We start from the raw sequence: 20,601 nt of genomic DNA, 5'->3' as shown, positions 1-20,601 counted from the left end.
CATTGCTTTATGTCAAAGTATCTTAATATATATTTGGTTTGAGTTTATTGCCAATAATTGTGAATAGGCTGATGTATTTTGTGTAACTAGCTGTGAAAATAAGGAGTTTTGAAAGGAGGTACAGTAGCCAAGTGGTTAGCACTGCTGCCTCACAGCCCCAAGGATCAGGGTTAAATTCCAGCCTCAGTTGACTGTCTATGTGGAGTTTGCATGTTCTCTCCGTATCTGCATCGGTTTCCTCCGGGTGCTCCATACTCCAAAGATGTGCAGGTTCCATTCAATTGTCCCCTGTAAAATTGGAGTGATCAGGGACGTGTGGGAAGGTGATGCTTAGGCCACAAGCTGTATTTTAGGAAACACCCCTCATCTTCAAACCCATTGGGGGAAACCGCAAATGCCACACCTGGCCCCTGGTGGAAAGAGGACTTCTCTCCTGCCCACGACCTGCACCAAATGCTGTATCAGAAAACTTGGGAGCCCAATCTCAATCACCTTCATTCTTCCTAGAGACTAGATTTTCTTCTAGTGACTTACTGCAACTGCTGCAGCAAGAATACACCCCCTTTCAAGAGGTACAGACTACCTTTAATCAACACAAGCTCACTTTATGTTCTGCTAGCCTCACACATGTTCAGTGTTGGAATGCATGCCACTATCATTTAGATTAAGAGGCAGCACAAAGTTTGCTCCCCTTGATGCTCAGCAATATTACCATTGCTGAATTCCCCATTATCAACATCCTGGGGGGTCATCATTAAATGGAAAATTAATTGGATTAGCCATACAAAAACTGTGGCTACAAGAGCAGGTCAAATACTGAGAATTTTGCTGCAAGTAACTCACTTCCTGACTCCCAAAAACCTATCCAGCATCTACAAGGCACAAGTCAGGAGCCTGACAGAATACCCTCTGCTTGCATGGATGAGTGCAGCTCCGACAACACTCAAGAAGTTCAATATCATCCAGGACAAAGCACATTGCCTGATTGGCATTCTATCTACAAACTCAAATGTTCAGTCACTACAGACACCGAGTGGCAGCCGTATGTACTATTTACAATATACACTGCAGCAACTTATCAAGGCTCCTCAGACAGCACCTTCCAAACAAGATAGAGATGCTGCAAGATTGTGGTCTTGATTTGGCCATCTGCTTTGCAGACTATAAACAAGTAAAAAGTGTTGATTGCTGGAGCTACTTCACCAATAGCTACTTGAAGTAGTTACCATGATTTTGTTAGCCATGGCGTCAGTTGTAGAGAAGTGGGACATTGTTTAACATTGCACTGAGTATATAAGCTACAAAGTTTCAAGTAAACTCTTCTATCCAGTGTTTGATTACTGTTCCACTGGATTGTGTTTCAATTTAATAACTCTTGAATGTCTTTCTTGGACAAGATGCAATCCATGTTGCTGCAGCATTTTGGGATAACTGCTAAGGTTCCATCTGCAGCAAGCTTGTGTTAAACAATGTAAATTCATTGTGTACTCTAAAAGGACCAACTATTCTTTTATTTCATGAGGCCAGTTGCTTTTTAGGTACTCTCTGCAGTTATCTTGCACTCATCGGGGCAATTTGCAAGAATACCAAATGTGAAGTGAACAACAATTTATACTTCATCAGATGAGAGTGCTGCTTGGTTGATAAGTGGACACTTTGGTAAAGTCATTGCCATGCAAGATGTACCAGTTTACTGATGACTGACACTTAATTGAAAATTTTGTTGAATTCAAAGCAGGCAGGTTGACTCTGGTATTGCCCTGGGGAAAGAAGCAGAGAATGGCTGGGTTTTGAAATGTAACTAGTCTGTTTGATGCATGCCCTGAGGTTGCCTCTGCAGTTCAATAAAGCCTCACTGAGAAGCATTAATGAAACACTGTTGTTTTTATACATGAATGACTAAGTGTCATAATGGTGAGGAAACCGGAGCAATCCAGGTCTCCAGAGCAAGGGAGACTGAAAATCCCAGAGATGGGGAACCAATATTTAAGTAAACAACAAGATGCCAACTATGTCAGTGCAATGAAATGCATGAGCCAAAGGTGAATCAAACAGTTCTACACGAAAGTGTTCACATCAGAGCTTAACTGGAAGATTTGAAGGGCAAATTTCAAGCTGAGCAACTTGAAAATTCAATAAACATAAGTTTTCAATGAACCAAGCTGTGTGAAATCTGAACAAATAAATTTCAGAGACAGTAGGAGGAAATAATAACCTTCGATTCCACAGGTAGCAACTCAAAACAGTAATTGAAAACACTCAACCAGGTGAACAGCCAGGCAAAATGGCAGGCAGAAAAGACCGCACAAAGAAGTTGTAACCTTGAAAAACTCCTTGAAGAATTATGCAGCTATAAAAAAAAATGAAGAACCAATCAGGGTACAAACATTCAATGCTCTCTGGACTCAGCCCACATGTAAATTTGAGATATGTGAGGAGAAATTGTCACCTCAGTCAAAGTTTCTTTTAAGTTTTAATGTTTGTTTATTTATTAGTCACAAGTAGGTTTACACTAATACTGCAATGAAGCTTACTGCGAAAATCCTCTACCTGGTGGAAATGAATCCCGTTCGTGATGGAAATGAATGACCAAATATACCGGCACAACCACAGGCGTTTCCAAATAACTAGTGAAGCTTCACAGCAATTGGGCAGTTAGGGAGTAGGGATCTCACCAGCTGTACTGAGTACAGAACTACCATCAATACCAAAGGTCCGTGTGTCCCCAACCACCCCAATGGAACAACAATTGCCATCAAGGTAACAAACACTGCAGGAATACCACTCTCCAGACAAAGAACATCATCCAGAGGAACAGGCAATGTCAATATACACATGTTCCATTAAGAGACCTGCATGATTTAAAAGCTGTGGCTGGAACTTTCCAGCTGTTGATACCAGTGGGATCTTCTGGTTCTATAAAATTGAATACAAACTGAAGGATTTTATCATAAGCATTGATCTTCTGGTCCCACCGATGACGCACCCCTCCGTGGGTTGCGGGTGAGTGAGGATTTTAAACTTGAGCCCGTAAGCTCAAGAATTTCCTGTCTAAACCTCTCCAGACTGATGCCTCTCTTTTGCCTTTAAGACACTCCTTAAAATCTATGTATTTGAGCAAGCTTTTGATTATCTGACCTGACAACTCCTTATGTGGCTTGGTGTCAAATTTGTTTGATAATTGCTTTGTGAATCCTCTTTAGAAGTTTCACTGAGTTAAAGATGCTATTTAAATGCAAGTTGTGATTGTTGCTTTCCTGCTTTATACTGATGTTCATTCACATGAGTGTCAGAGGTGAATATTCTATTAAACAAAAATGTGTTTCTGTGCTTTTTCATAATTCACATCACAGACAAATGAAGAGCCTGCAAGTTGCATAACATGTACAAATAGCATTATATAACCTGAATGTTATCAGCTATCTGCAGCCAGTTTCATTGTCATTTTGGAACTGTGAAAGCTCACTGCCACTTTAAGAGGCTCATAGCAAATTGTTTTGCTGATTTAGCTCCAATGACACTGTTTTTCTGAGTACATTCGTAAAATAGAATTGTGCTGAGGTTTGAAGCCACAGTATCGTATATAGGAATAAAAATTCTTAAATCAAGAAATCATTCTGAACTAAAATTATTTTAATAGTCATTGAGATCAAGTTTGATTATCCTGAAACTCAGTAGAGAATTTGCTTTCTATCGACTGTGAGCCTTGTAGCAATGCCATACACGCAAAAGCCAGGCAGGCTGCTCTGAATGGAAAATGTTTTCCCAGAAGACACTGAGGAGGCTGTCAGCATAGGGTTTTACTACATCACCTGAATTACAAAGCTTCAGTTGATATGTGGGGACTGTCTCCTTGCTGTATGTTTCTAGCACTGAGATCTGCTTGGAATATTGCTGGAAGAACCTGCTCTGTACTTCATGGCCTACTCAATACAAGCTAATGCAATAGATAAACACGACCAAACTAGGTTATTCAAGCTCTCTGGAGCCTTTGACTGCTGAAGCTGCTCTGAAAAAATGGAGAGCTTAGCTGATTCAATTTATGCTCATTTCTATAGTGGTCTCATGCGTCATGGCTTTACTAAGAACTGAAGAGACATCAGGGACATCTTCACTAACAGGTAAAGAGGCTTTGTAATTGATTCAAATCAGATTATTTTGTCAGAACTCTTCTTGTAATTTACAGTATTTTAATTGTGCTGTACCATTCAGCACAACAGTTTATTTTGCAGCAGATTGTCACTTCATATGAAATGATGGCACCATTTCATTTTACAAATAATAAACTTCTGATTCTTGCTTATTTTACAATGACAGAGATCATGCAACTTAAATATTCACTGCTACTATGTGACCCTGTATCTCTTAAAAGCCACTAGTAAAATCATTTGCACTGTGCTAGGGACCACATATGTTCTTGTTTTACACTCGTCAATTTTATTCATTATATTTAAAAGGGCACTGTTCTCATGAAGGAGTGTATCATAAATTGTTTATTGTTTGTTTGCAAATATGCAAAATAGCAACATGCTTCAATATATTAATTGTGTGTTCTGCCGCTGTGATATAAATGATGTACAGCTGATTTTGTTCTTCTCCCTCTGGAAACAGTAACAGATTTTTTTACAATTTTTAATGGGAATGCATCTGTAGCTTTGCTGTCTGAAGATGCACAGCTCAGATTTACTGACCAATTCACTGAAAAACAAAAGGGAAGAAACCCTCAATTTTTATTTCAGTAAAATACGTATTTGCAAACTGAATAGTGAAAAAGAAATTGTTGAAGTGTCTTTTTTGATAACCTCTTTCAATAATATAATTATGTTGCTTAGTTCAAACAGCTTGAGATGATTGTGTTAGATATTGGCGACAGTGGCCGCATGTATATGAAGTTGGCTGAGAGATAGGAAACAGAACACTGGCGGATTATTCGTTCAGGAGAAAGGTATGCAGTGGATTTCTGTAGGAGTCAGTACTAGGAATAAAAGCAAAATACTATGGATGCTGGAAATATAAAATAAAAGCAGAAAATGTTGGAAAGACTCAGCAGGTCAGGTGGCATCGGTGGAGAGAGAAACAGAGTTAATGTTTTAAGTCTGATTAACTCTTCTTCAGGACTCTGAACTCGAAAAGTATTTATTTCGGCACAAGGAACACTGCTTTGCTTGATCTGTATCAGTGACCTAGACTTTAGTCTATACAGCATCAAAATTTGCACATGACACAAAACTTGAAAGTATGTGAACTCTGAGGAGGAGAGCGATAGACTTCAGGAGCTGCAGTAGCTGGCAGGTGGCAGATGGAATTTAACACAGACGAATGTTAAGTGGTACATTTTGGGAGGAAGAACGAGGAGTAGCGCTATAAAATAAAGGGTACAATTCTAAAGATGGTGCAGGTACAGAGAGAATCAGGTAAGGGTACACAGATTGTTGAAATTGGCAGGACAATTAAGTTGAGGAAATAATTGAAAAGAATCCTACGCTTTTTAAATAGAGGCAGAAAATACAAAAGCATGGAAGTTATGATGAGCCTTTGTAAAGGACTGCCTCAATCTGAACATTGCATCAATTCTGCGCAATTCTAGACTCTGAAAAGTGTAGACGAAATCTTTAAAGAGGGTGCAAAGTTTTATAAGGATGGTTCCAGGGATGAGAGCCTTCAGTTTTGAGGATAAGTTCATTTTCTGAGGGAAAGGTGAGCGGAGATTTGGAAGAAAGTATTCAAAATCACAAGAGGTCAGAACAATAGAAAGAAACTGTTCCCATTGGCAGCTGGCTAAGAACCAGAGCACACTGATTAAAGGCAACTGACAAAAGTTTAAAGTTTATATGTTAGTATCACAATTAAGCTTATATTAACACTGCAATGAAGTTACTGTAAAAATTCCTGAGTTGCCACACTCTGGCACCTGTTCAGGTACACTGAGGGAGAATTTAGCATAGCAAATACACATAACTAGCACATCTTTCATACTGTGGGAGGAAGCCAGAACAGCTGGAGAAAGCTCATGCAGACATGGGGAGAACATGCAGACTCCCACACAGACAGTGACCCATGCCAGAAATTGAACCCGGGTCCCTGTGGCTGTGAGGCAGCAGTGCTAACCACTGTGTCATTGTGTTGCACCAAAAAGAACCAATGACAACATGAGGAAAAGCATTTCTACACAGTGAGTGATTAGGGTTTGGAAGACTGTTCTCAGGAGTGTGGTACAGGCAGTTACAATCAGGACTTTCAAAAGGGAATTGGAAAAGCACGTGAAGAAAAATAATGTGTGGGGCTCAGAGATGATCCCTGAGAGTGGCACTGAGAGTGGTTGTTCTTGCGGAAAACGTCAATTAATAAATTGGCTAAATGACCTCCTTCTGTATATGATTTGATGAGAATGTAGCATCTTTGCCTTTATGACAGGAGATTGGGGTTCAGTCTCTAATATGGCGTATCTACATTGGGCTAGATTTCCAGAAGAGACAAGATTTGGGATGTTCTGGAAAATATGAAGGAGTTTCATTGGGATGGCTCCCTGAGGCATTCCCACTGCCAGGTTACTTACATGGGGTAGACTGTTGAAAAGATTGGCTGACTGCTCCATGGGGGCATGCAAACAATTAGAGTATCGCAGGCACCAATTTTGTGCCAAGGCTGAACTAAGCTGCAAGCAGTCTGGGCCCCTCAACCCAAAGTGGACTCTGCCAGCTCAATGACTGTGGCCTCCTTGCAGCAGGATGGGATTGGGGAGGATGGTGGGGATTATTTGAGGATTAGGAAATTATTTGAACAATACATCAAAGCTTGATAGCACTGGCTTTGCAACATATTGCATGTGTTTCAGGGTTGTGGTTGTGAATGGATGTTCTCTCCATTTTATATACCTTTAACGATGCACTTTCTGTGAACAAAGGATTTATTTGTAAGGATCAATACCAACAGCATTTTTGCAGCTAATTCTAGAACATCTCTTGTCTAAGAGAACCCTCCCCTTAGAGTCAATCCCCACTCTGAGACCTGATTGGTCACCAGGCCAGGTGACCCTTGCTCTGCTGTGTTGCTCTTAAAGGGACAATCCCCACAATACATTTTTATTTTTAATTTGGATGTTAATTCAAATCCTAGGTGTTGCTGCCTTTCTCCTCACCTTTCCTGCTAGAAAAGAATCCCTACAGTGCAGAAGCAGGTCATTTAGTCCATCAAGTCTGCACCGACTCTGACAGAGCACCCCATGCAGACCTTAACTCCATTTATTTACCCTACTATTCCCCGTAACCTACATTTCTTGGGACACTAAGGGGCAATTTAGCATGGCCATTCCACCTAACTGGCACATCTTTGGACTGTGGAAAACTGGAGCATTTGGAAGAAACCCATGCAGTCACAGGAGACTGTGCTAGTGCTACACAGACAAGGCCGGAATTGAACCCAGGCCCCTGGAGCTATGAGGCAGCAGCGCTAACCAGTGTGCTACTATGTAAGAGGATGCCATCATGGTTATTTCCATCATCTAGTCTTAGCATTAGGTAAGTTACTATTCTTCATGTGGAGAATCATAGTGACCATCAGTAGATTCTTTCAAAGTGAAGAGACTGCTTAACCAACACTAACACATGAGCACCTTTCAGTCAGCTTACCGGATAGAGGGCAGCAAGTAACTCAGAAGTTCTTTGGCCAAACAGCGCATTGAATTGCCACTTAGCTAAAATCAATGGCCCAGCTCATGTGGAGTACTTAAAAATAACGTAATCTTTAGTTATCACTTACACTGGTCAATGCCGATACAGGATATGATTTCAGTGTGTCTGGTTGTCTGTTTTACTTTTGCTTGTTGTTGCATGGATCACCCTTTCATTAGGTGTTTAAGATTTCATTGCATTACATTCCTTGACTGCCAGACAGATGTAAAATCGCACAGGCAGCACAAACATAAGGAGCCAGCAATGAAAACAGACACGCACATTAATTCCACTGCAGGAAACATTTCATTGAGACCAAAGAGTCGATTTGTACTTGTGAAGAGATTAACCTTAAACAGCGGCTGAAATATTTATTGCTACATTTTAGTTTGCTTTGAATTTAATTAGGTAATTACACAGTTCACTAGGTTGTGCTCCTTCTCAGAAGCAAGCTCTGCAGAGATGTTGTTAAATTAATAGAGCAAACCAGCACAGGACAGATGAATAAATTGTTTTGTACATAATATTTTTGTAAAAGTGTTCCATCTTGCACAATTTTATCTAGCTTGTTATAAAGTTTAGCAAAGAAATTGGCTGAGCAATTCGACCAAATAGCTTTAAACTCTTCAGAGGCCTATTTTGGATGTGGATATGCCTTAAGATTTGTGTACTAAAAATTGTTTTTTGGCGTTCCCCAGTATTTTAATGAGGTAAATACACCACTTGTTTAAGCCAACCGGAAACATCAAAAATTTCATACATTGTGTTGAGTTAACTAATCATTCACAGTAGGATTACAAACTCCATGACCTTAGATTAAAGAGAGGAAAAATCAGTTGATATTCCTGCTTCTGATCATTATCCAATGATCCAATCCTAAAAATGGACTTGGCAGTGAGAATTGTTTGTGCTTCTCACCCTCCCAATAATAATTACAGCCACAGTTAATGAATCGGTACACCTGTAACAAATCACTGATTGGGTAATCCTTGTTGGAGAGAATTTTTTCAGTGGATTATTAACAAGGTGACGTCAAATGCAAGATCACGCCCTTCAAATATTCCGGCAGCTCATCAGGAAGACAATAACTGGAGCACGGAAATGGAAGTTCTATTGTTCAAATAGGAAATTATGTTATCAAAATCGCTTCCTGAATTCAAATAGTTTCAAGTAAACAATGGGTAATATTAATACATTTCTTTGAATTATATGGGTTGACTATTTTTAGGATTCCTGTTTAGACTGTGCACATCAAGAGTATTATCACTAAGGGGTCCCACAACCAATAGCTCTGAACAAGTTCTGTGGTCCTGTCACATCCAATCAGGATTGATGGACAATTATACAACCTGAGGAGGAGCTCAACAAAAGTCCCTGTTTTAGTCCCTGAGATAGGTAAGCCCTGCACATCAATGCAAAAGAAAAAAGCTGAGGCATTTGCAGATGTCTTCAGCAAGATGAGTTGAGTGAATGATCAATTTCAGCCTCCTCCTGACATCCCCAGCATTACAGATACCAATTAACCTTCACTCCACATGATATCAAGAAATGGCTGAAGACACTGGATACTGCAAAGGCTATGGGCCTTGAAAACATCTTAATAATAGTATTGAAATGTTATGCTCCAGAACCAACTGTACCTCTATCCAAGCTGCTCCAGCACAGATACAACTCAACATCGTGAGCAATTGCCCAGGTATGTCCTGTACACAACCCTGCATTAACCATCCCATCAATCAATTCCCGATCATCAGCAAAGTGATGGGAGTTGTTGTCAACAAACGGAACTTGCAAAGCAGTAATCTTACACTGAATCTCAGTTTGGGTTCCGCCAAGGCCATTCAGCTTCTGACCTCATTACACCTTTGGTCCGAACATGAACAAAAGAGCTGAACTCAAGAGCTGAGATGAGAATGATATCAAAGCAGTATTTGATCGCGTGTAGCATCAAGGAACCCTGGAAAAAGTGATGTCAATGGAAATTGGGGAATTCTCTCCACTGGTTGGTGTCTTAGCTATTACACATTAAGATGGTTGTGGTTTTTGGAGGTAAATCATTTCAGTTTCATTGCAGGAGTACCCCAGGGTAGCAGCCAATGCTCAACCATTTTTAGCTGCTGGACGAGATTAGAAATGGTGGGAGAGATTGGTGATGGTGGGAGAGATTGGCGATGGTGGGAGAGATTGGCGATTGGAGAGATTGGTAATGGGGGGAAAAGATAGGTGCTCATGAGAGAGATTGGTGAGAGATTAGCGAATGTGGCAGAGATTGGTGATGCTGAGATTTGTGTGGTGAGAAATTGCTGATGGTGGGAGAGATTGGTTATGGTGAGAGAGATTGGTGATGGTGAAAGTGATTGGAGAATGTGGCAGAGATTGGCAAGAGTGGCCGACATTGGTGATGGTGAGAGAGATTGGCAATGGTGACAGAGATTGGCGATGATGGCAGAGATTGGCAATAGTGACATGCATAGCAATGGTGTAAGACATTGATGATGTGATGGGCTAGGTGGATTCAGAAAGTGGGGTGGGTGGAGATTGAGATCAGCTGGTGAATCAGGCACATGTTTGGGGATGTGGAAGCAACATGCTTCCTTGTGGGGCATACAGGGGAGCCCTCCTTCTGCTCCTGGCTGACAATGGTGCTAAAAGAGCCATCTACCCTGGGGAGCCAGAAGCTCCCACACCTAATTTTGTTGGGAATTCCACAAGTCTGGCCACCCTTGGCTTTCTGTTAAGTTTATGTTGACATTGATGATATGATGATGTTGTGTTTCTGGAATATTAGTTAAGTATCTGCTTGTTTTTTGAGAGTTCTTATCTATAGCCTGATTTTTCCACTTCCAGATTCAACAGAACATGAATGGTGTCAGACTGTCTGATCCTGATATTTTACCCTATCCCTGAACCTCTCCTGCCCATCTAGGTGCTGGAAAGTTCAAATCAAAGCTCATGTTTTTCAACTTTTAGCATTTTTGCCATTTTTAAGCACATCTTGATATCAATGTTGTGCCCATGAAATAAAACATTGGATGGAATTTTTAATTTTTGGAACTAAGTGACATGGTGGGAAATCATGCCTGATTTCACACTTGGAAGGCCATTCAAAATGCATAGGCAAGTTTCTCTCTGAATCACCTGGCAGATTGGAAATGGATTTGTCTGCACTGTCATCCCTTAATAAGAACATAAGAACATAAGAAATAGGAGCAGGAGTAGGCCATCTAGCCCTTCGAGCCTGCCCCGCCATTCAATAAGATCATGGCTGATCTGTCGTGGCTCAGTTCCACTTTCCCGCCCTCTCCCCATAACCCTTAATCCCCTCTCTTATCAAGAACCCATCAACCCGCTTCTTAAAAATATTTAGCAAGGCAGCCTCCACCACTTCAACGGGCAGAGAATTCCAGAGATTCACCACCCTTTGAGTGAAGAAGTTCCTCCTCAACTCCGTTCTACACCGCCTCCCCTTTATCTTGAGGCTGTGCCCCCTAGTCCTACTGTCTTTTTTGAGCGGGAAGAGTCTCTCCACCTCTATCCTATCCATCCCATTCATCATCTTATACGTCTCAATGAGATCTCCCCTCATTCTTCTAAACTCTAACGAGTACAAGCCCAGTTTATTCAGCCTCTCCTCATAGCTCAACCCCCTCAACTCCGGTATCAGCCTAGTAAACCTCCTCTGCACTCCCTCCAGGGCCAAAATATCCTTGCGCAGGTGCGGCGCCCAAAACTGCACACAGTACTCCAGCTGCGGCCTTACCAATGCCCTATACAGCTGCAGCAAGACCTCCCTACTTTTATATTCAATCCCCCTCGCTATGAAGGCCAGCATCCCATTCGCCTTCCTGACCACCTGTTGCACCTGCAAGCTGGGTTTTTGCGACTCATGCACAAGGACCCCGAGGTCCCTCTGCACCGTCGCCTGCTGCAGTTTTTCGCCTCGTAAGTAATAGTCCTTCCTACCATTTTTCCTACCAAAGTGGACCACCTCACACTTGCCAACATTAAATTCCATTTGCCATTTCCTGGCCCATTCGCCCAGCCTATCTAGATCCTTCTGCAGACTCTCCACACCCTCCGCACAATTTGCCGTTCCCCCAATCTTGGTGTCATCAGCAAATTTCGACACCCTGCACTCGGTTCCCTCCTCCAGATCATCTATATAAATGGTAAAAAGCTGAGGCCCCAGCACCGACCCCTGGGGCACCCCACTAGTCATCAACCGCCAATCCGAATAGCACCCATTGACCCCCACTCTCTGCCTCCTATTTGACAACCAATCCTCTATCCACGCTAACACCCTACCCCCAACTCCATGTCCCCTGACCTTCTGCATGTCCCCTGACCTTAATGAGGTCAAAGGTCCAAGTGCCATATCTTAACGCCACTTATTCACCCTCTCCAGCCCAGTTTTGTGAAGGAAATATCTCCAGAAGGCTGCATCAATGAATAATTCTGCCCTGAGGTTTAGCAATGATTCTCCACATGTCCACATCAATGGAATCTACCAACCCTGGGATATCCTCTACCCCAGAGATAGCTCCAAGAAGCCCACCAACCCCACCTTGACAGCCTGGGAGGTGATTGCATGGAAATCAGCACATTGGGCAACCACTGGAGAAATGCTTAGACCTGCTATAGGCATTGGTGGGATCCATCAGTGACTAGGCAAGAGGGATCTCTCTCTAAGTGCCTCTTCTCCTTAGGGAGTCAGAAACAGAAAATAGAAGCAGGAGTAGACAATTTGGCCCTTCAAGCTGCTCCACCATTCATTTTGATCATGACTAATCATCAAAATCAATATTCTGATCCCTCCTTCCTCTCCTTAACCCTTGATTCCTTTAGCCTCATAAGCTATGTCTAAGTACTTCTTAAAATCACACAACATTTTGGCCTCAACTACTTTCTGTTGTAGTGAATTTCACATACTCACCTCTGGGTGAAGAAATTTCTCCTCACCTCATCTCTCAGTCCTAAAAAGTTTACCCTTTATCTTCAAACTATGACCCCAATTTCTGGACTCCCCACCATCGGGAACATTCTTTCTGAATCTACCCTGTGTAACCCAGTTAGAATTTTATAAGTTTCTTTGAAATCTCCTCTCACTCTTCTAAACTCCAATGAATACAATCCTGGAAGCAGAAGGGCCAGCAGTGGGAGACCATAGGGCCATCCACTCAGGTAACTGCGACAGTGCACAGCTCTACCCAATTCTCACCGACTGTCACCCCAGCACTTTCAGCTTCACAGGTCGAGAAGGATTCACCTGCCCCATCGTCAATTAAAAATGTTTTAAATGGATGTCTCCCAAATTAAAATGATGACCATTGGGTGGTGGGGTTGCTGGGAATCATTGATTACCTGGGATGATTTTAGCACATTTAACCCTACAGCAGGCCACCCAAAGCAAGCAGAGGTCCTTCAGCTCTTGCCCCTCAAGAGGACATGCACCAAGGTATCAAAGACAAAGGGGCATGTGGTCAGCAGGCTACCTTCACCTCTGCTGTAAATGTTGGATGTGCACCTCGATGCAGCAGTAAGGTTAAAACACTAAGGAACTTTGAAATCTTTTCTGGGTCACAGGTGTTCAGTCACTGTTAATATAATACACCTTTGTTATTATGTTTCCTGCTCCTGAGAATGATCTTATCATTTGACAGCATTGTGCATATGCATACATGCGTGACGTTGTCTGTTGTTCATCTCCAGATTGGAAAGTCTTCTTTGATAGACCCTTATTTGTGTGAGACGTCTCCTTAGGATGGGTCTAATTTCCTTATCCTCTGAGTGTTGCTGGGGATCTCCTGGACAATGGTCCTGAGGTTGGGCTTCCTAAAACTGGACTACTGGCGCTGAGCTCTTCTCCTCTTCCTCAATTGGATCAGTGTCATCAAAAAAACAGCATTACATACAGCCTCCATTACTGAATCCTCTTTCTCACTGTGGACTAATAGCTGCAAAAGATTAATGAACACTGGGCAAATATGTTTGACCTCACATTTGCAAACAGAAAACCACTGTCATGTGCCAGAGTTGCCTCTGTGTTACTAGACTTTTACTGTTGCAGCCTTGTAGCTGAGGGGCAATCTCAGATCTCAGTGTCCATAATATCAAACCTGATAATTGACATCTTAATCCCATAGAGTTTGGGAGAGGTTTGGACGCTTTCACGAAATGTGACACCTTACTAAAAGCACACCTGAAACCTACGATCTGATATGCTGATCAAATTCAACCTGTATTTCAGCAGTAATTCGATGTCCTCTTTCTATTATCAAAACAATTACAAAAATACAAATGCATCACACTATTCAAGAAAAAATGCCATCTCAATTACAAATTATGAAGATAACACTTAACAATCAACAACAAACATGTTATCTAATATTTAACTATAATGGTACAAGCATTGAAGCACCATGACGGACAGCTGGTATGCATTGCAAGTTGTCCACAACCCACCTTCAAAGCTGCAGACAACTTGCAACAACAATATACCAGCAAGTTTTCATATGAACATTACCAGCGGCCAACACCATCCATTAACCAGTAATAACTAGGTGACCTTTGGCCTGTTATCCATGCTAATTAGAGAAAGCACATCAGAGGCTTTTATTGATGATTTGGTAGATATGCAGCAGTTGTGCCTCCTTAACAGTTGCTGACATTTTCCTGTCTCTTCTACTCTATGAAAGCTCAGATGGAGAGATTGTTTTGTGAAGCTAATAACTTCTGCAGTCTCTTTTTGCAGCCCAACTGCAGCTTCTGAAGAAAGTCTCCTTGTCTTCGCTCAGCTTTGACTCTATTTCAATGCTGAGACTCTAAGCAGTTTGAGGGTGCGCTCTGAAAGGAACCCTTTGTCCAGCTGTGTGTCCCTTTCACATGGACTCAGAACGTTCAATGCGGATTATTTTCCACATTTGATTTCTAACTGTGCCACAACTTCAGGGTTGCAAGTTACTAATGATGCACTTTTATTTTGAGTTAAGCTTCAACCTCCTCCCTGTGAGTATGGGTGCCCCCAATCTTCCTGGATCCACATGGTATGTAGGCAGGGCTTGCTCCCATCATTCTCCAGATTCCATCAGTAATCCATTGTAATTGTAGTCGACATTCTAACCCTTTGACCCAAAACCATCACTGTAGATGGACCTCACCCCTCCTATCTCAAGCCTGTATGCATAGTCACGTACCAAAGGGACGCCTTTCCCCAGGAGAGTTTTGAATACCCACCTCTGTCTCTCTTTTGACACCAACCAAATAAACAAACTCAAATCAACTCAGGGACAAATTAAAAGGGGCAGCTCCCCAAAAGGAAGGGGACATCTGGAACACAAAACAAAGTCAAAAGGAAACTTAAAACATCAAATTAAAATGTGATTGTTGGCATCTATACATATTCCCCCCACACAGACTGCAGAAAACTCCCTCAAGCTTGACCATTTCATTTGCAGCCCAGTATCAAGCCAGACAGCACCAAGGTCCATGACTTTATGATCATTACCATGCCCTGAACATAGAAACATAGAAAAGAAGGAATAGGCTATTCGGCCCTTTGAACCTGCTTTACCATTCATTTTGATCATGGCCGATCATTGAATTCAATATCCTGATCCCTGCTTCCCCCCATATCCCTTTAGCGCCAAGAGCAACATTTAATTTCTTCTTGAAATCAGACAACATTTTGGCCTCTACATTCTGTGATAATGGATTCCACATATTCATCTGGGCGAGGAAATTTTTCCTCACCTCATCTCTCAGTTTTAAAACGTTTACCCCTTATCCTCAAATATGACCTCCAGTTCTGGACTCCCCACCATTCAGAACATTATTTCTGAATCTACCCTGCCTAACCCTGTTAGAATTTTATAAGTCTCTATGAGATCCCCTCTCACTCTTCTAAACTTCAATGACTATAATCCTAACCAATTCAGTCTTTCCTCATATGACAAACCTGCCATCCCAGGAATCAACCTGGTAAACCTTCGCTGTACTCCCACTATAGCAAGAACATCCTACCTCAGATAAGGACACCAAAACTGCACACAATACTCCTAGAAGTGATCTCACCCATGCCCTATACAATTGCAGCAAAACATCCCTATCCCTATACTCAAATCCTCTCACTATGAAGGCCAACATACCTTTGCCTTCTTTACTGCCTGCTATACCTGTGCACTTACTTGCAGTGATTGATGCACGAGAATTCCAAGGTCTTGTTGAGTATCCAACTCTCTCAATTTACATTTATTCAAGTAATAATCTGTATTCCTATTTTTGCTACCAATGTGGATAACCTCACATTTATCCACATTATACTCCATCTGCCATACAGATGCCCACACACTTAGCCAGTCTAAGTGACACTGAAGCATCTCTGCTTCCTCCTCACAACTCACTCTCCGACCCAACTTTGTATCATCTGCAAATTTAGAGAAATACATTCAGTTCCCTCTTCTAAATCATTAATGTATAATGTGAACAGTTGTGGTTCTAGCATAAATCCCTGCAGAACCCCATGAGTCATTGACTGCCAATCAGAAAAACACCCATTTATGCCAACTCTTTGCTTCCTATCTGCTAACCAGCTTTCTATCCACCTGTGCTTTACATAGTAGTCTGTTATGTGAAACCTTGTTGAAAGTCTTCTGAAAATCTAAATAAACCGCATTCACTGGTTCTCCTCAGTCAACTCTACTAGTTACATCCTCAAAAAATTCCAATACATTCATCAATCATGATTTCCCTTTTGTAAATCCATGCTGAATTTGTCTGATTATACCACTGCCTTCCAAATGCTGAGTTACGAAATCCTTGATAATAGACTCTAGCAACTTCCCCAGTTCCAACGTTAGATTCACAGGTCTGTAGTTCCTTTGTTTTCTCTCTACTTCCTTTTTTGAATAGCGGGCTTACATTAACTACCCTCAAATCTGTAAGAACAATTCCAGAGTCCAAAGAATTTTAGAAAATAGCCAGCAATGGATCTACTACTTCCAGGGCCAGTTCCTTAAGTTCTCTGGAATGAAGACTATCAGGACCTGGATATTTATCCACCTCCAATCCCATCAATTTCCTCAAAACAATTTATCTACTAATGCTGATTTCCTTCTGCTCCTCAATAAAACATATTTCCCTCAGCCCTTCTGATACATTAGTCATCTTTGTGAAGATTGAAGCAAAATACAGCCATTTCTTTATTCCCCATTATGAATTCTCCCATTTCTGACTGTAAGGGGCCTAAATTTGTTTTTGTCAATCTTTTTTACATACCTATAGAACACCAGGCTGTGCCTTATCCCAGTTGAGTACACAGGCCTTGCCTCTCCCTGGAGTGTGACAGCATTGTGCATGCCATACATAACCCTAGAATATGGCCCACAATGCTTAAGGACTGCTTTTCATCTGTCACTCCATCATCATGGTCCCAGACCAGAGATTATAGCTTTCTATCAATGAGCTCTCCCACTTTAACAGAAAAAGCTAACGCTGACTTGATGCGCAGGCAGATATTGTTTCACAGACATCAAACAATGGATGTCAGGTTCCTGGGATGATAGTCTCAATCGGAGATCTGATTAAGTTTATTCTGATACTTGGTTTTCAATGTGACAAGCCCTGAAAATCCAATTTCACAAAGGTAGTTCTTAGGAAAAAGCATCAGATACTTTACTGACTTGGGCATTCCAAAGCAATTTTAAGCCAAAAGTCAGACAGGTACTTACCGGGCAGAGAAGAGTCAATGATCAGGCAGGTTGATCTCCCAGGCTAGGGTAGGTAAAGGATCAATGTAACCGATGAAATTAAATCAAGGTGTTGCCTGATGCAATTTTTCAAAGCCACCTTGGCCTTTTGGCTAAGATGAAACATTAGGTCAACCAAAGGATCTGGTGCAATGTCTTATATTGTCAGCTTGGATCTTGGTTGCCTCCCTTGTGGAGGCTCCAAATTTAATTCAATTTGAATTTGGTTTTTTGGATGGAATAAAAAATTTTTAGAAGTCAGCCGGGTAGTATTGTGAAAAGTCCAGCTTTAAAACAGCATCACAGGATAGTCCCATGAGGCTGTCTTGCTCTATTGAGGTCAGGCTTGTGAGAGCGTCATCATCAAGACTCAAAAAGGGATTTTGTATCCAGTTGAACTTTGTATCAGGAACAGGGAAGTATTCGCAAAGCTGTGTTTTCAAATTAGCAGGTGCTCTCTGATGTCATGTTTCACACTGTTTGGAAGCTGCATTTCTGCCGTGGCCAAAGAATCTGACAGATTCACAAACAAGTCAAAAATTGACTGCTGAAGTCATTTGGCCCACATCTCTACTTTTTTAAACATTGATTTTATCTGAAGATTCAGATTGAGATCATTTATGTGATCAAATATCTGCCATATATGCCAATTTGGCAAGCCAGTAAAAACCACTGAAGCATTGTGAGACTTCAATCTTTGAGTCAAATAAAAACATTCTCACTTCACCATGCAGGTTGAAAAGACGTGTGAGTCCCTTCCCTCGGGAGAGCCAGTGAACTGAGGTTTGCCAAAATAGTTATTGATGATAGCTGCCCATCTCTTCACATGGAGATGCAAACATTTGCAAATTCAGTGGACAGGCCTTGATAAAATTAACTGTTTTAACCGCTTCCTCCGAAACGGTCATGAGATCATCAAGCATTTGCTTTGCAGCTGAAGTCTCCCTGTGAATGTTGCAGCGAATGGATGTTGCTAGCGGAACCACTGATCTTACACACATAACAACACCATTATGTTGGCCAAACATCCCAGGGGCCCCATCTGTGCTAACTCCAATCCCATGAGGAACAATAATGTAACATCAACTATGATACATACAAACTATACAGAATTGTACTTTCCTCGGACCACTTGCAGTAACCTCGTAAACCACCAGTGACCCAAGGACCATATGTTGGGAACCACCAAGGTAGAGGATCAGCCAGGTTATGTTGAATGGTAGTGCAGGCTTGAAGGGTTGAATGGCCTCTGCCTGCTCCTAGTTTCTATGGCATTTCACCATTTGTTGATGTAGACTTTGGAAGCAGCATTTCCAGTCATGTGATGTTCCTATTAATTGTATGCTGCTTCCCTCCCAGCTTGATCCACAGTCCCATGAAATTATTCATGAAACCAATACTTTTCATTTATGACAATGGGGCGGCCAAAAGTTGGAGCAAGATACACTATGACAGGCAAACAAACTATTAACACATTTTGTCTTTCACCATTGCTGATAATGTACATATTTTTCAGTTTAACCTGACAGTAATCCTGTGACTTAAACTGCTCTTTGTGCTGCTGTGCATTTCTCCAATTCTGTTTTACAAAAACCAGCAATAAATCTTGCACTAAATCAATTCTTGTATAGCAGAAATTTTAAGTATTTAAATAGCTGCTAATGACGTTTGGTTCTCAAAGGGATAAAGTATGGTCTGGAAAAGAGGCATAGAATATTGAATATAAATGTTAAAGGCCAGCTCTTTCTGACGTGGAAATGACGTAGGACTGCAGGTAAGCTGGGAGATCATTTGCTATTTTAGGTCTGTTTTCATTTAAAACAAAAAAAAAGCTGCTGATGTCAGAGTATGGATTTAGCTCAAAATGGCAAAAATGAAGCCAAATCTCCCTGTAATTGGAAGAGCCTTTCATCTCCAATCTAAAGTTACGTTTGAATAATTTCACTGCTGGAAATATACAATTGATATATTCATCTCAGAACTGAATGAAATAATGGTTGGTAAAGCACAGCCTTCAGGTAACATTTTTTATTTTCAATTACTTCTCTTGCACATTTGATTGTAATGTCAGCTGGAGATCTTTTTCCATTTCATTCCATGCTAACAACCACAACCTATATTTGTATAGCACCTTTAATGGAAGAAAATGTCTCAAGGCACTTCACAGGAGCAAAATAAAACAAAGTACGACACTGAGTCACATGTGAGCCGGCAAAATCCTTGGTTGAAGAGGCAGAGTGGAATTTTTCGGTCCCACTGATGGAGGGGTTCATGGCGAGTGGGAGCAGTAAATTCACTGAGACCAAAAGGCGAATTCCCACCAGCAGAAAAACAAGTCAGAATTTTCCCAACACTTCAGGATGATGGTAGGCCAGCTTTCCCTCTGATCCATGTTGGGACACCATATACGTGCAGCATGAATACTCATTAAAAAGGTAATTCGCTGGAATCACAATCGCTCTTCCAGGCCAGTGGGAAATTAGACTGACCTAAATCATGATTGGATAAAAGTGATCTGCTGCTGTCCATCTTCACTTTACTCGTGACTCTGAGGTGAGTGCCATATTCAAAGCCTACCTGCAACAACACTGTTTTGATTTTTCAGGGAAACCAATGTTAGCCCACACTATTGGTGGTGTATAGTAGGGTTGCTCATAGTGGTTAACTCAGGTGTTGAGTTGGGCTTTCACTGTGTCTGTCTTGGGCGCTGCGATCGGCTGTTCAGTCTGTCTGTCTTTGGTACTGAGTTGGGCTATTCTCTGTGTCTATCTCGGTGTTGAGCTGGGCTGTTCACTTTAGTTGCCTTGCCACTCCGGCAAGAGAGCCTTGTGTACTGGGACCCTCAGACAGGGTGCACTCTGCACAGAGACCAACATAGTGACCAGGGCATGAAGGTAAAGGGGATTTGGTCAGTCTAAGGGCAGGAGGGGCAAGGTCAGATTGTAGGATGATTTGGTGTGTGAAAGCTGGAGCCCAACATGGAAGAGCAGAACACAGACACAGAAGGCTGGATGGGTTTAAATTGGCATAAAGGGAAGGGATGCATGCAGACTCTAGATTACAAAAGGTTAGTGAAGCACAAGAGGTAATGGTTGCCAAGAGACTCATGGAACAGAGGTAGGAGGAGTGAAACAGCCTTGTGGTCACTCTCTAAGGATTGGAGAACTGAATGAAAGTCCCAGTCCCTG

This window comes from Carcharhinus amblyrhynchos, chromosome 1 (genome assembly GCF_965287045.1).
Source record: "Carcharhinus amblyrhynchos chromosome 1, sCarAmb.v2.hapA, whole genome shotgun sequence".
Taxonomy (NCBI): Eukaryota; Metazoa; Chordata; class Chondrichthyes; order Carcharhiniformes; family Carcharhinidae; genus Carcharhinus; species Carcharhinus amblyrhynchos.
This window is presented reverse-complemented; position numbering follows the sequence as displayed.